The sequence below is a fragment of the Eriocheir sinensis genome, chromosome 13, assembly GCF_024679095.1.
Source record: "Eriocheir sinensis breed Jianghai 21 chromosome 13, ASM2467909v1, whole genome shotgun sequence".
NCBI classification, from domain to species: Eukaryota; Metazoa; Arthropoda; class Malacostraca; order Decapoda; family Varunidae; genus Eriocheir; species Eriocheir sinensis.
The window spans coordinates 15,821,763-15,834,797 of NC_066521.1; the positions used below are offsets into that span (position 1 = coordinate 15,821,763).

The following is a 13,035-nucleotide window of genomic DNA, read 5'->3' on the forward strand; positions in this document are numbered from 1 at the left end:
CTACTTTAATATTATTTTTTACATTTTTTACGTTTTTTTACATTCTTTTCTACATTCTTTTTTTACATTTACATTCTCTCAAAAAAATCTAGACTCGCTTTTTGTTTACAGTCAGACGAACAGGTACATTTAATTATCTACCTGTGGAGAAGGAGAAGGACGAAGAGGAGGAAGAAGAGCAAGAGGAGAAGGAAGAAAAGGAGGAGGAGGAGGAGGAGGAGAAGGAGGAGGAGAGGGAGGAGGAGTCAGAAGAAGGAGAAAGAATAAGAATAACAAAAGTTTGAAGGAGAAACAAAACTTTAGAACGAGAGGTTTTGCGAAGTTTAAGACCCAAGAATTGAACCTTGAGATGAGGGAGAACAGGAAGAGGAAGGAGGACGAAGAAGCTGAAGAGGATAAATCAAACCGAAGATGGAGGAAAAAGAAGAAGGAAGAGAAGAACCAGAAGAAGTAAAATGATGAAAATGGGAATGAAAAAAAACAGAGAAGGACGAAAACGTTAAAAGGATAAATTAAAACTAAGATGAAGAAAAAGAAGAAGGAAGAGGAGAATCAGAAGAAGTAAAATGATGAAAATGGGAATGAAAAAAAAACAGAAAGAGGAAGAGGGACGAAAAAGTTAAAAAGATAAATCAAAACGAAGATGGAAAAGGAAGAGAAGGACAAGGAGTAAAGATAATAAAGATGGGTATGTAAAGGAGGAAGAGGAGGAAGAATAGATGATGAAGAACAGGAAGAAAAAAAAAAGAGGACGAAAAAGTTAAATAGGATATATCGTACCACAGATAAGAAACAAAAGAAAGAGGAGGAGGAGGAGGAGGAGGAGGAGGAGTAAGATGATAAATATGATAAGATAAGCAATTTAAGAGAAAGAGGAGGAAGAATAGGCGATAAATAACAGGAAGAGGAAAAACAACGAAAAAGTTAAAAAGAATAAATCAAACGGGAGATAAAAAAAATGAAAAATAAAAGGAGGAAGAGAAGAATAAGATGATAAAGATGGGGAAGAGGAAGAGGAAGAGGAAGAGGAGAAGAGCACCGTTATAGTAAGGCTTCTTAAATGTGTGTGTGTGTGTGTGTGTGTGTGTGTGTGTGTGTGTGTGTGTGTGTGTGTGTGTGTGTGTGTGTGTGTGTGTGTGTGTGTGTGTGTGTGTATGTGTGTGTGAAATACCTCCCTTTCTCTTCCCTCCAACCTTGTCTACTTCCTCTAACAAACTTTACTCCTTCCTCTTACCTCCACCCCTTTCCTCCACCCCCCTTTTTCCTCCTCCACCTCCTCCTCCATCCATTCCACCCTTTCTCCCCTTTTATTCCTTTCTTCCTACTCCTTCCTCTCCCTTCTTACCACCCTTTCCTCCACCCCGGTTCCTCCTCCTCCCTTCTCCTATCCACTCTTCCTCCCCTTTCATTCTTTTCTCCCTCATCCTTCCCCTTAGGTAAAAACAGGGACTAAATGGGACAGGTAAAAACAGGGACTAAATGGGACAGGAAAGGAAAGGATGAAAAAGAAAAGGAGAGAGGAAAAAGAAGAATAAGACAAGAGGAAAAGAAAAGAAGAAACATTACAACCACACAATTAAAACACAACAAAACAAACAAACGAAAATAAGAAAACACCAATGAAAAAAAAGTCGAAAATTAAACAATAAACGGGACGAGTAAAAAGGACAGGTATGAGAAGGGAATAAACAGAAAGAAACAGGACAGAAAAAGGGGAATAAACGTAACAGGTAAGAAAATTGAATACACGGGGCAGGTGAGGAAAAAAATAATAGCTGTACTAGTTAAAAGAAATACCTGTGTTCTAATGATTCACCCCCACCTTACTCCCTCCCTACAGGTATTACGAGGCTCGCTAATCACAAGGGGAAAGAATGATGATGAAGGTGAGTATGTGTGGAGTTATTATTATTATTATTATTATTATTATTATTATTATTATTATTATTATTATTATTATTATTATTATTATTATTATTATTATTATTATTATTATTATTATTGTTATTATTATTATTTTGTTTAGCGTTTGCTTGTTTTTCTTTATCTTTCTCTTATTTTTTCTCGTTTTTTTTTTCGTTGTTTATTTTCTGTTCGTTTTCTTTCTTTTTTTGTATGTGTTTGTAATGTTTGTTTTTATTTTTCTTCTTTTTTGCTCTTCATTTTCTTTTTCTTCTGTCTACGTACCTACCTGCCGTCTCTCTCTCTCTCTCTCTCTCTCTCTCTCTCTCTCTCTCTCTCTCTCTCTCTCTCTCTCCTCCTCCTCCTCCTCCTCCTCCACCTCCCATTCCGTCCCCTCACTCTCCCTTTCCTCGAGCTCAGGAAGGAGAGAGGAAGGAAGGAAGGAAGGAGGGAAAAAAGGAAGAAAAAAAACACCCTCCCTTCTAAGTTTAACATTCTGAACGCCAGGCGGCCGCTGGTTTACGCTTTCCTTAAAAAGAAAAAAAGAAAAAAGAAGAAACACCTCAACACATAACGAAAGACTTTTAAAGGTGCGAAACGAGGCCCATTAAGCGTACTCTAAGGTCGGTACTCTCAGACGCCTCCACCCCTCACATCAACTATTTCCAAACGTCAAAGAGGAGATCAATCGGGTTCTAATAAGTGTTTTTTTAGGTTCATGGTGAAGAAGAAGGGTCAAACTACCATCAGGGTCATAAAACCACCACTGGAAATGCCAATTACTATTTCCAAGGGGTAAAAAGAAGACCAATCGGGTCCTAATGAGTGTTTCTTTAGGTTCATGGTATAGAGGAAGGGTCAAACTACCATCAGGGTCATAAAACCACCACTGGAAATGCCCCAAGCTATTCCCAAAAGTCAAAAAGGAGATCAATCGGGTTCTAATGGGTGTTTCTTTAGGTTCGTGGTACAGAAGAAGGGTCAAACTACCACCAGGGCCCTAAAACTGTCCCTGAAAAGGCCCCAAAACTCCTACGAAAGCCAAATCAAAATATGCGTGTTGGGGCGACGAAATGTTTAAGAAGGATAAAAGGGATCAACCAAAATAGAGATAAGAAGGAGATGAAAGAGAAGGAGGAGGTTAAGGAGTAAGATGATAGAGATAAGGAAAAGGAAGAGGAGGAAGAAGAGGAGAACAGAACACTAACCAATCCGAAAGTCACATGATATCCCCGCACACACACACACACACACACACACACACACACACACACACACACACACACACACACACACCGCTGATTAAGGAAGAACAAACAAACACACGCACAAACAGGAAACCAGGTGCTGCCTAACCCTTGGCAACGAGAAGTTCTTGCGTCCGTCAGGTAACCGGAGCCCCACCTGTGTTTACTGCTACCTGGGGAGGGAAAATGGAGGGAGAGGGAGAAAGTAGCGGGGGAGTAAGGGGAGAGCGGAAGTAGGAAACGGAGGCTGAGAAGGGAAGCAGGAGAAACGAGGAACGAATTATGGAAAAAGAGGAAAGGTAGGAGGAAAGGAGGGACTAGAGAGAGAGGAAGTAGGAAACGGAGGCTGAGAAAGGAAGTGAAGTAGGAGAAACGAGGAACAAATTAGGGAGAAAGAGGAAAGATAGGAGAAGGAAAGGAGGGACTAGAGAGAGCGGAAGTAGGAAAGGAGGTTGTGAAAGGGAGAAGAAAATCAGGAGAAAAAAAAAAGGAGGGGCGAAACAGGGAGAGAGGAAAGGGAAAGATATGGAGAGATGAAAGGAAGAACGAAGAAGTGAGGAAAGAGGGAAAGAGAGCGGAAGTAAGAAAAGAAGGCTGAGAGGAGGGAAGAAGGAAGGAATCAGGGAGAAAGAACAAGAGGGAGAGTGTGAAGGCAGGAAGAAAGATGAGGGAGAGAAAGGCAGGAAGCAAGAGGGAAAAGGGAGGAGGGGAGAGCGGAAGTAGAAAAGGAGGCTGAGAGAAGGGAAGCAGAAGAAATGAGGGACGAATGAGGGAGAGAAAGAGGGGAGGCAGGAGGAAAGTTAGGGAGAAGGGAGAGTCAGGAAGAAGGGAGGAAATATGGGGAAAAACCGATAGTAGGGAAAAGAGGCTGAGAAGGGAAGTGAACCAGGAAAGAGGAAAGGGAATAAGGGAAAGGAAGCGAAAGGGAAGGGAAGAAGAAAAAAGGGGGGGAGTAAAGAAGCAGAAGGAAGAAGGGAGGAAGGAAGTATAAAGAAAAACAAAGAAGGTAGGAAGAGGAAGGAAAGAAAGGGAAAGTATTAAATGAAAAAGAGGAAGAAATTAGAAGATAAGGAACAAGAGGAGAAGAGACAAAAAAATCAAGGAAGGACGAAAATTCAGAATAGGAGAAGGTAGGAAGGAATGAAGAGGAGAAAGAATAGAATAAAAGCATACAGGCATAAGAAAGAAGAGAGGAAAATGTTAGACGGTACTATTGGAAAAGGAAGAGAGGGATACTATGAAGATTAGAGAAAGATCGACTGAGAAGGAAGAAAGGATACAGAAGGGATGATGATGATGATGATGGGAGGTGGAGAGGAGGAGGAGGAGGAGGAGGAGGAGGAGGAGGAGGAGGAGGAGGAGGGTATAAGAAGAGGGGCACACGGACGCTTTTACCACTAATCTCTCCCTTCCTTCCTTCTTCCCTTCCTCTCTTCCTCCTTCTCCCTTCTTCCTTCCTGCCTACCTCGATATACACACGTAAGGTAAATAAACAGGGGAGAGAAGAACAAGGGGAAGGAGGGAACGGGAGGGGAAAGGAGGGACGGAGGTGAGGTGAGGTGAGGTAAGGTGAGGTAGAGAGGTGAGGTGAGGTGAGGTGAGGAACAGACAGGTATGGGCATATGACTTGTTTATCCACCTGGGCCATCCGTTTAAGGTAAGTACTTAGTGAGGGAGGAATACAGGTAAGAAGGTAAGGAGGAAGGTACGGAGGGAATGCAAGAAGTGAAGATGAAAGAGGAGAAAAGGATATGTGAGGAAGAGGAAGGAAAGGAAAACAAATAAGAAGGAGGAGTTAATAAAAATAAAGAGGAGGAAAGAAAGAAGGTAATGAGGGAGTGTAAAAAGTGGAGGATAAAGAGCAGAAAGACGAGGGAAGGAGCGGAGAGGAAAAGGAAGGAAAGGATGGGAAGGAAGAAGGTGAAATTAACAAAGATGAGGAAGAGAAGGAAAGAAAGGGAGAGAGGGAAGGGAGGAAAGTGTTAGGAAGATGGTGGATAGGATGAGAAGGGAAGATGATGGAATTAACAAAGATAGAGAGGAGAAAATAAAGGAGATAGAAAGAGGAGGAGGGAAGGAAGTGTTAAAAAGAAGAACGAAAGGATAATAAAGTAGATGGAGTTAGCAAAGACGAAAAAGAGGAAGAAGAAGAAGGAAAGGATAAGAAGGAAGAACGTGGAGATAACAAAGACGAAGAGGAGGAAGCAGGGGAGGAAGAAAGAGGTGGAGGGAAGGAGGGACACGTGACTCGTATACAAACACACACATACACAGGTATACACACGCCCTGTAAACATCCTTGCTCCTCTCCTCCCTGTGTACAAACACCTACACACACACACACACACACACACACACACACACACACACACACTCATAACCAAAACTCAGGTAAAAAATGACCAGGTGTTTTGAGAGAGAGAGAGAGAGAGAGAGAGAGAGAGAGAGAGAGAGAGAGAGAGAGAGAGAGAGAGAGAGAGAGAGAGAGAGAGAGAGAGAGAGAGAGAGAGAGAGAGAGAGAGAGAGAGAGAGAGAGAGAGAGAGAGAGAGAGGATTAGGACAGAGAAAGAGGAAAGAGAGAGAGAGAGGAAGAGAGATAGAGGAAGGATTAGGACAGAGAGAGAGAGAGAGAGAGAGATAGAGATAGAGAGAGAGAGAGAGAGAGAGAGAGAGAGAGAGAGAGAGAGAGAGAGAGAGAGAGAGAGAGAGAGAGAGAGAGAGAGAGAGAGAGAGAGAGAGAGAGAGAGAGAGAAAATGAAATAGCGAAAATAAATTAAGGAGAAAGAACAAAGAGGAAAGGAGGAAAAAAATAATGAGAGAGAAAGGAGAGAGAGAGATGGAGGAAAAGGAAGAACAATGGAGAGAATAATACAAAACGAATTAGACAAAATGAAAAGAGAGAGAGAGAGAGAGAGAGAGAGAGAGAGAGAGAGAGAGAGAGAGAGAGAGAGAGAGAGAGAGAGAGAGAGAGAGAGAGAGAGAGAGAGAGAGAGAGAGAGAGAGAGAGAGAGAGAGAGAGAGAGAGAGAGAGAGAGAGAGAGAGAGAGAGAGAGAGAGAGAGAGAGAGAGAGAGAGAGAGAGAGAGAGAGAGAGAGACACAGAAAAGAAAAAGAAAAGAAAAGAGAATAAAGGAAGGAGAGAAAGAAAGGCAGATAGATAAAAGGGGATACTTAGATGGAGATAGATTGAGAGAGAGAAGAAGTAAGGTAAAGAAAGAGAGAAAGAAGAAGGGTAAAGAAAGAAGGAAATAAAAACAAAAATCACAGAGCGAGACACACTCAAGGACGTCACTTCCTGTCACACACACACACACACACACACACACACACACACACACACACACACACACACACACACACACACACACACACACACACACATCACAACCACTCTCTCTCTCTCTCTCTCTCTCTCTCTCTCTCTCGGTTACGCCCTCTCTTTCGCCTCCGCCCTGGTTACAAATCTTCCTCCTCCTCCTCCTCTTCTTCCTCCTCCTCCTCCTCCTCCTCTCGCGTTTGTGGGTATGGGCATGTAGGTGAAGTTGGCATGTGCGTGTGCGTGTGTGCGTGTGTGCGCGTACATACGTGTAGGTGGAAACGGCCAGGTGTGTGTTTGACGGAAGAATGTGTATGTGTGTGTGTGTGTGTGTGTGTGTGTGTGTGTGTGTGTGTGTGTGTGTGTGTGTGTGTGTGTGTGTGTGTGTGCATAAAGGTTCAGGTTAAGTAGTCAGTGCTGAGTTATAAAATGTACACACTCACACACACACACACACACACACACACACACACACACACACACAAACACACACACACACACAAGCAGTATCCGAGGGCTTCTTTACATAACCTTCACACACCACCACCATCACCACCACAACCACTATCACCACCACCATAACCACCACAACCACCACAACCACCACTACCACCACCACCATCATCAGCATCACCTGAAACTCGAAATTAAGGTTAATTACTCACGCCAGATTTAATAGATACCCCAAAAATTGATGCCTGATGTGAGAATGCCATTAGCCAGCCGTGAAAAGGGGTTGAAACGCATTAAATCGCCATAAAACTGCTCGGATCCCACGAATATCATCACGGCAGCCTTCTCGTTCCCTATTAACGTCGGCCGAATGCGATCTGGCCGGAATCTGCTCGAGTATATATAATTGAATTGCTTCCAGTCCCTCCCTCTATTCTTCTCTCTCTGATCCTGCCTTGCCTTGCCTTTCCTCCCTCCATACCTGCCAGATTACCTCACCTGCCTTCCTCCCTTGCTCTTTTCTTTCCCTCTCTCTTCTATTTTCTTCCTTCTCTTTTATTATTTTTTTGCCTTACCTTTGTTTGCTTTTTTTTTTTTAGTTTTTGCTTTTCACTTTCCATTTTTCCTTTCTTTTATTCCCTTTAAATAACTTCACTGTAATATTCTATGAGGAAATACGTTTTTTTCTTATAGTTATAGTTCTGCTAATTCACACACACACACACACACACACACACACACACACACACACACACACACACACACACAAGCGGGTCGTGGGCGGCGTGTGGGCGGCTCAGACAGGTGAGGTACTCGGGTAAACACACCTGAGGGAGGGACGGTCGGGGTGTCATGAATATGCAGAAAAGAGGCGTTACCTGGACGGGCCTACTGCTGCTGCTGCTACTTCTGCTACTAACACTGCTGCTACTGCTACTACTGCCACTGCTACAAATTCTGCTGCTCTGGTAATGACTACTTTTGTTTTTGTTGTTGATACTATTGCTGGGTTCCTGTTGTTGGTGGTACTCGTATTTCCCTCACCTATACCACTTAAAAATAATGATAATGATGATGATAAAAATACTGATAATAATAATAATAATAATAATAATAATAATAATAATAATAATAATAATAATAATAATAATAATAAGAAGAAGAAGAAGAAGAAGAAGAAGAGGAAGAAAATAAATGGCACAAGAAAAAGGAAAAGGAACATGACCATTACGTATATTGTTATTGCTGTTATTGTTATTGTTATTATTGTCACCGTCATTGTTATAACCTAAGATGGAGAGATATGACAAACGGCAGCGGGCGCGTGGAGGCCGTCGATAAGGTTGGCTCGTCAGGAATTCCGCCGCCTCATCGTTATGCAACACAGCGGAACACGGAAGCGAGGGAGAAAATAACACAAAACAACAACACTAACAACGACGAATAGGCTTCACGGAACACTAAAAAAAAAAAAGATTAACGCTGAATCACGAAGAAAATAAAGCTGATTCACGATTGAGTATATTATTTCAACTATTTCTTTATTATTTTATTCATACATGTAATCAGGTTTGTATGTTCTACTTTATTTAATTTCCTTTTCTCACTCAACGACGAATCAAAGCTAAATCAGAAAGAATATTAAGTTAACCCACGATTATGTACATTATTTCAACTCTGCTTTTTAATTTATTCATTTATGTAACTAGTTTTGTTTACTCTACTTTCCTTTTCTCACTCAACGACGAATCAAAGCTAAATCAGAAAGAATATAAAGTTGACCCACGACTGAGTACATTATTTCAACTCTCCCTTTCAATTTATTCATTTATGTAACCAGGCCTGCTTATTTTACCTTCCTTTTCTCACTCAACGATGAATCAAAGTTAAATTAAAAAGAAAGTAAGGTTGACCCACGATTGAGCACATTATTTTCTCTATTCCAACAAATTTTCTCTCTTATTCATGTAACCAGGTATGTTTATTTTACTTTCCTTTCCTCACTCAACGGCCTCACAACAATGGACGCGGTGACTGGCGCTTCCAAAACAAACCGGGTACACAGCACACAAAAAATTAACATCTTTTTATTTTTTATTGCGTGACCTGAATAAACTGTTTCGTCCACCATTGTTCCCTATTGTGACACCGCTGATACCCCCCCCCCCCTTTCCCTCCCCCGTTCCTCCCTAACTGTTCCCGGCAGTGAGGTCCGTCTTGGCGGCACTGCATCACCGGTTTTTTTTTTTTTTCACAGCCACGGAAACAACTCAAGGGCAAAAACAAGGAAAAAAAAGAAAGTAAGTAAAGTTGACCCACGATTGAGTACATTATTTTCTCTATTCCAACAATTTTTCTCTCTTATTCATCATGTAACCAGGTTTGTTTATCTTACTTTCCTTTCCTCACTCAGCACCTAAAAAATAAAATAGTATGACAAGGCAGAGGATTGTCAATTCGGATGGAAAGGTGTCTTGGCACTTGCACGGTTATTGATCTTATTGGCATTATTTTTTACTTTACTATTGGTTAGAAAGTAAACTTCATGAACTCTGGGTCTTAAGTAGTCAGTGTTCTTTTTCTACTTCCTATTCCTGTACCATTTTTTTTTTACTACCTAGACCTTTTTCTTTTCCTACTTTTTTGTAATTGTAAAGTTACTGATGTTATTGGCACTGTTCTTACTTTCGTGTTGGTTAATAGGAAAGAATATGCTGTCTCGATCTTAAGTTCTCCAGTCTTCCTTTCTACGTATCGCTTAAATTATTTTCCTTTCATTTTACTCTGACACAAATGTACTCTTTTATGCTGCATCAACGTTACCTGCACTTCTTTAACCGTTACTGGCACTGCTATTGCTCTTATACGTATTGTTACTGGTGGAAGATTACTACAAACGGCATTATTTAGCAGCGTTCATTTACATATACTAATCTTGCTTTATCATTATCAGCGATGCTTATAAGTTTGTTTCCGCTTCTTTTATTTTCTTTATTAACTCACTTTTTCTCATTATTCGTGATTTCCTACCTTCTGACACACCTACTCTCAATCTTCGTGTTTCATTATCTTATTGGTCTTCCTGTTCTCCTTATTTGCGTTTCCTTAGCTTAATATTACAACTGTTCTCATTCTTCTCGTTTCGTTATGTTCTTGAGTCTCCTGTTCTGTCATTATTCGTCTTTTTTTTACCTTACTGACACATTTTTTTCTCAATCTTCGTGTTTCATTATCTTATTGGTCTTCCTGTTCTCCTTATTTGCGTTTCCTTAGCTTAATATTACAAATGTTCTCATTCTTCTCGTTTCGTTATGTTCCTGAGTCTCCTGTTGTGTCATTATCCGTCTTTTCTCACCTTACTGACACACCTACTTACATTCTTCGTGTTTCGCTATCTTACTGGTCTTCCTGTTCTCCTTATTTGCGTTTCCTTAGCTTAATATTACAACTGTTCTCATTCTTCTCGTTTCGTTATGTTCCTGAGTCTCCTGTTGTGTCATTACCCGTCTTTTCTCACCTTACTGACACACCTACTTACATTCTTCGTGTTTCGCTCTCTTACTGCCCTCCTGTCCTCCTTCCTTGCGTTTCCTTACCTTTATATTACAACATTACAACAAATATTACAACTGTTCTCCCTCTTCGCGTTTCCTTATGTTCCTGAGTCGCCTGTTGTGTCATTATCCGTCTTTTCTCACCTTACTGACACACCTACTTACATTCTTCGTGTTTCGCTATCTTACTACCCTCCTGTTCTCGTTCCTAATAGTGGGTCACGTCGCCACCGCTACCATTAACGCCACCTGCCCCTTAATTACTGCCAATGACCCTCTAGTACTCCCGCCTTTTATTACCCTTTTATTGCCGGCTTTTTTGTTGCCGCACACACAAGAAATTTTAGGTTATGATCTGTTAAGTATTGCGAGCGATGTTACTTCCCCCGGTCTTGTTAGTTTTGTTATTCATACTCGCAATACGATAATATATCTAACTTTTCTTTTTATTCTTTCTTACTTTCTTTTTTACCTTTCTTTTTCTTTCTTTTTCGCTTTTTTCTCTTTCCTTCTTTCTATTTTTCTTTTTCTTTCTTTCTGTGTGCCGGTCTCTTTTTCTTTCTTTCTTTCTCTTTTTTTCATTCTTTCTCTCCTTCAATTTTTCTTTTCTTTCTTTTTTTTCTTCCTTTCTTTTCCTTTCTGTCTTTCTATTCTTCTTTTTCTCTTTCTCTTTCTTTCATTCTTTCTCTCCTTCACTTTTCTTTCTTTCTTTCTTCCACTTTTTTCTTTCCTTTCTTTCTTTTTCTTCTCTTTTTCTTTTCTTTTTCATTCATTTTACTATATGGTCTTACAGGTTTAAAGGTAAAAAATAAGGACACTAACAAAGAAGAAATGTCATGTTCAGCTTTTGTTAATTATCTTACTCCTGGAATTACGGTCACACGATTTTCTTTTTAACTTTCTTACTTAATATATTTTTACAAGTTAAAGGCCCAGGAAGGGTAGCGGTACTAACACAGGTAGGAGCGTGATGTTAATTAGCCCATAAACACCTTTGGCTGCCCTGTGCGAGACTGCAGGTAAGGTCTAATTTTCTCTCTCTTTTCTACCTTCCTTTTCTTTCTTTAATATTTACGGGTATGAAGGCAACTCAAAAGTATGCTGTATTGCCTCTTATTAAACTTATTCCTACTGTTATGATTGGCACTCTTGTTACGTTTATAAATTACAGTCGCTATCATCTCTATTCATCCATAAAAACAGTCGCTATCATCTCTATTCATCCATAAAAACAGTCGCTATCATCTCTATTCATCCATAAAAACAGTCGCTATCATCTCTATTCATCCATAAAAACAGTCGCTATCATCTCTATTCATCCATAAAAACAGTCGCTATCATCTCTATTCATCCATAAAAACAGTCGCTATCATCTCTATTCATCCATAAAAACAGTCGCTATCATCTCTATTCATCCATAAAAACAGTCGCTATCATCTCTATTCATCCATAAAAACAGTCGCTATCATCTCTATTCATCCATATAAACAGTCGCTATCATCTCTATTCATCCATATAAACAGTCGCTATCATCTCTATTCATCCATAAAAACAGTCGCTATCATCTCTATTCATCCATATAAACAGTCGCTATCATCTCTATTCATCCATAAAAACAGTCGCTATCATCTCTATTCATCCATATAAACAGTCGCTATCATCTCTATTCATCCATAAAAACAGTCGCTATCATCTCTATTCATCCATATAAACAGTCGCTATCATCTCTATTCATCCATATAAACAGTCGCTATCATCTCTATTCATCCATATAAACAGTCGCTATCATCTCTATTCATCCATAAAAACAGTCGCTATCATCTCTATTCATCCATATAAACAGTCGCTATCATCTCTATTCATCCATATAAACAGTCGCTATCATCTCTATTCATCCATAAAAACAGTCGCTATCATCTCTATTCATCCATAAAAACAGTCGCTATCATCTCTATTCATCCATAAAAACAGTCGCTATCATCTCTATTCATCCATATAAACAGTCGCTATCATCTCTATTCATCCATATAAACAGTCGCTATCATCTCTATTCATCCATATAAACAGTCGCTATCATCTCTATTCATCCATATAAACAGTCGCTATCATCTCTATTCATCCATAAAAACAGTCGCTATCATCTCTATTCATCCATATAAACAGTCGCTATCATCTCTATTCATCCATAAAAACAATTAGCATCATCTCTATTCATCCATATAAACAGTCGCTATCATCTCTATTCATCCATAAAACAGTCGCTATCATCTCTATTCATCCATAAAAACAGTCGCTATCATCTCTATTCATCCATAAAAACAGTCGCTATCATCTCTATTCATCCATAAAAACAGTCGCTATCATCTCTATTCATCCATAAAAACAGTCGCTATCATCTCTATTCATCCATATAAACAGTCGCTATCATCTCTATTCATCCATAAAAACAGTCGCTATCATCTCTATTCATCCATAAAAACAGTCGCTATCATCTCTAATCATCCATAAAAACAGTCGCTATCATCACTATTCATACATAAAAAAAGTCGCTATCATCTCTATTC

General features: G+C 39.9%; 1 long non-coding RNA gene across 1 annotated transcript; it reads right to left on the bottom strand.

Moving 5' to 3' along the window:
* Positions 1–6,886: 6,886 nt before the first annotated feature.
* On the bottom strand, positions 6,887–12,516 carry LOC126998073 (uncharacterized). The gene is made up of 2 exons (XR_007752621.1): positions 10,435–12,516; positions 6,887–10,272 (listed from the first exon to the last, which is right to left on the bottom strand). It is a non-coding gene; the product is annotated as an uncharacterized LOC126998073 (long non-coding RNA).
* Between the last annotated feature and the right edge of the window lie 519 nt (positions 12,517–13,035).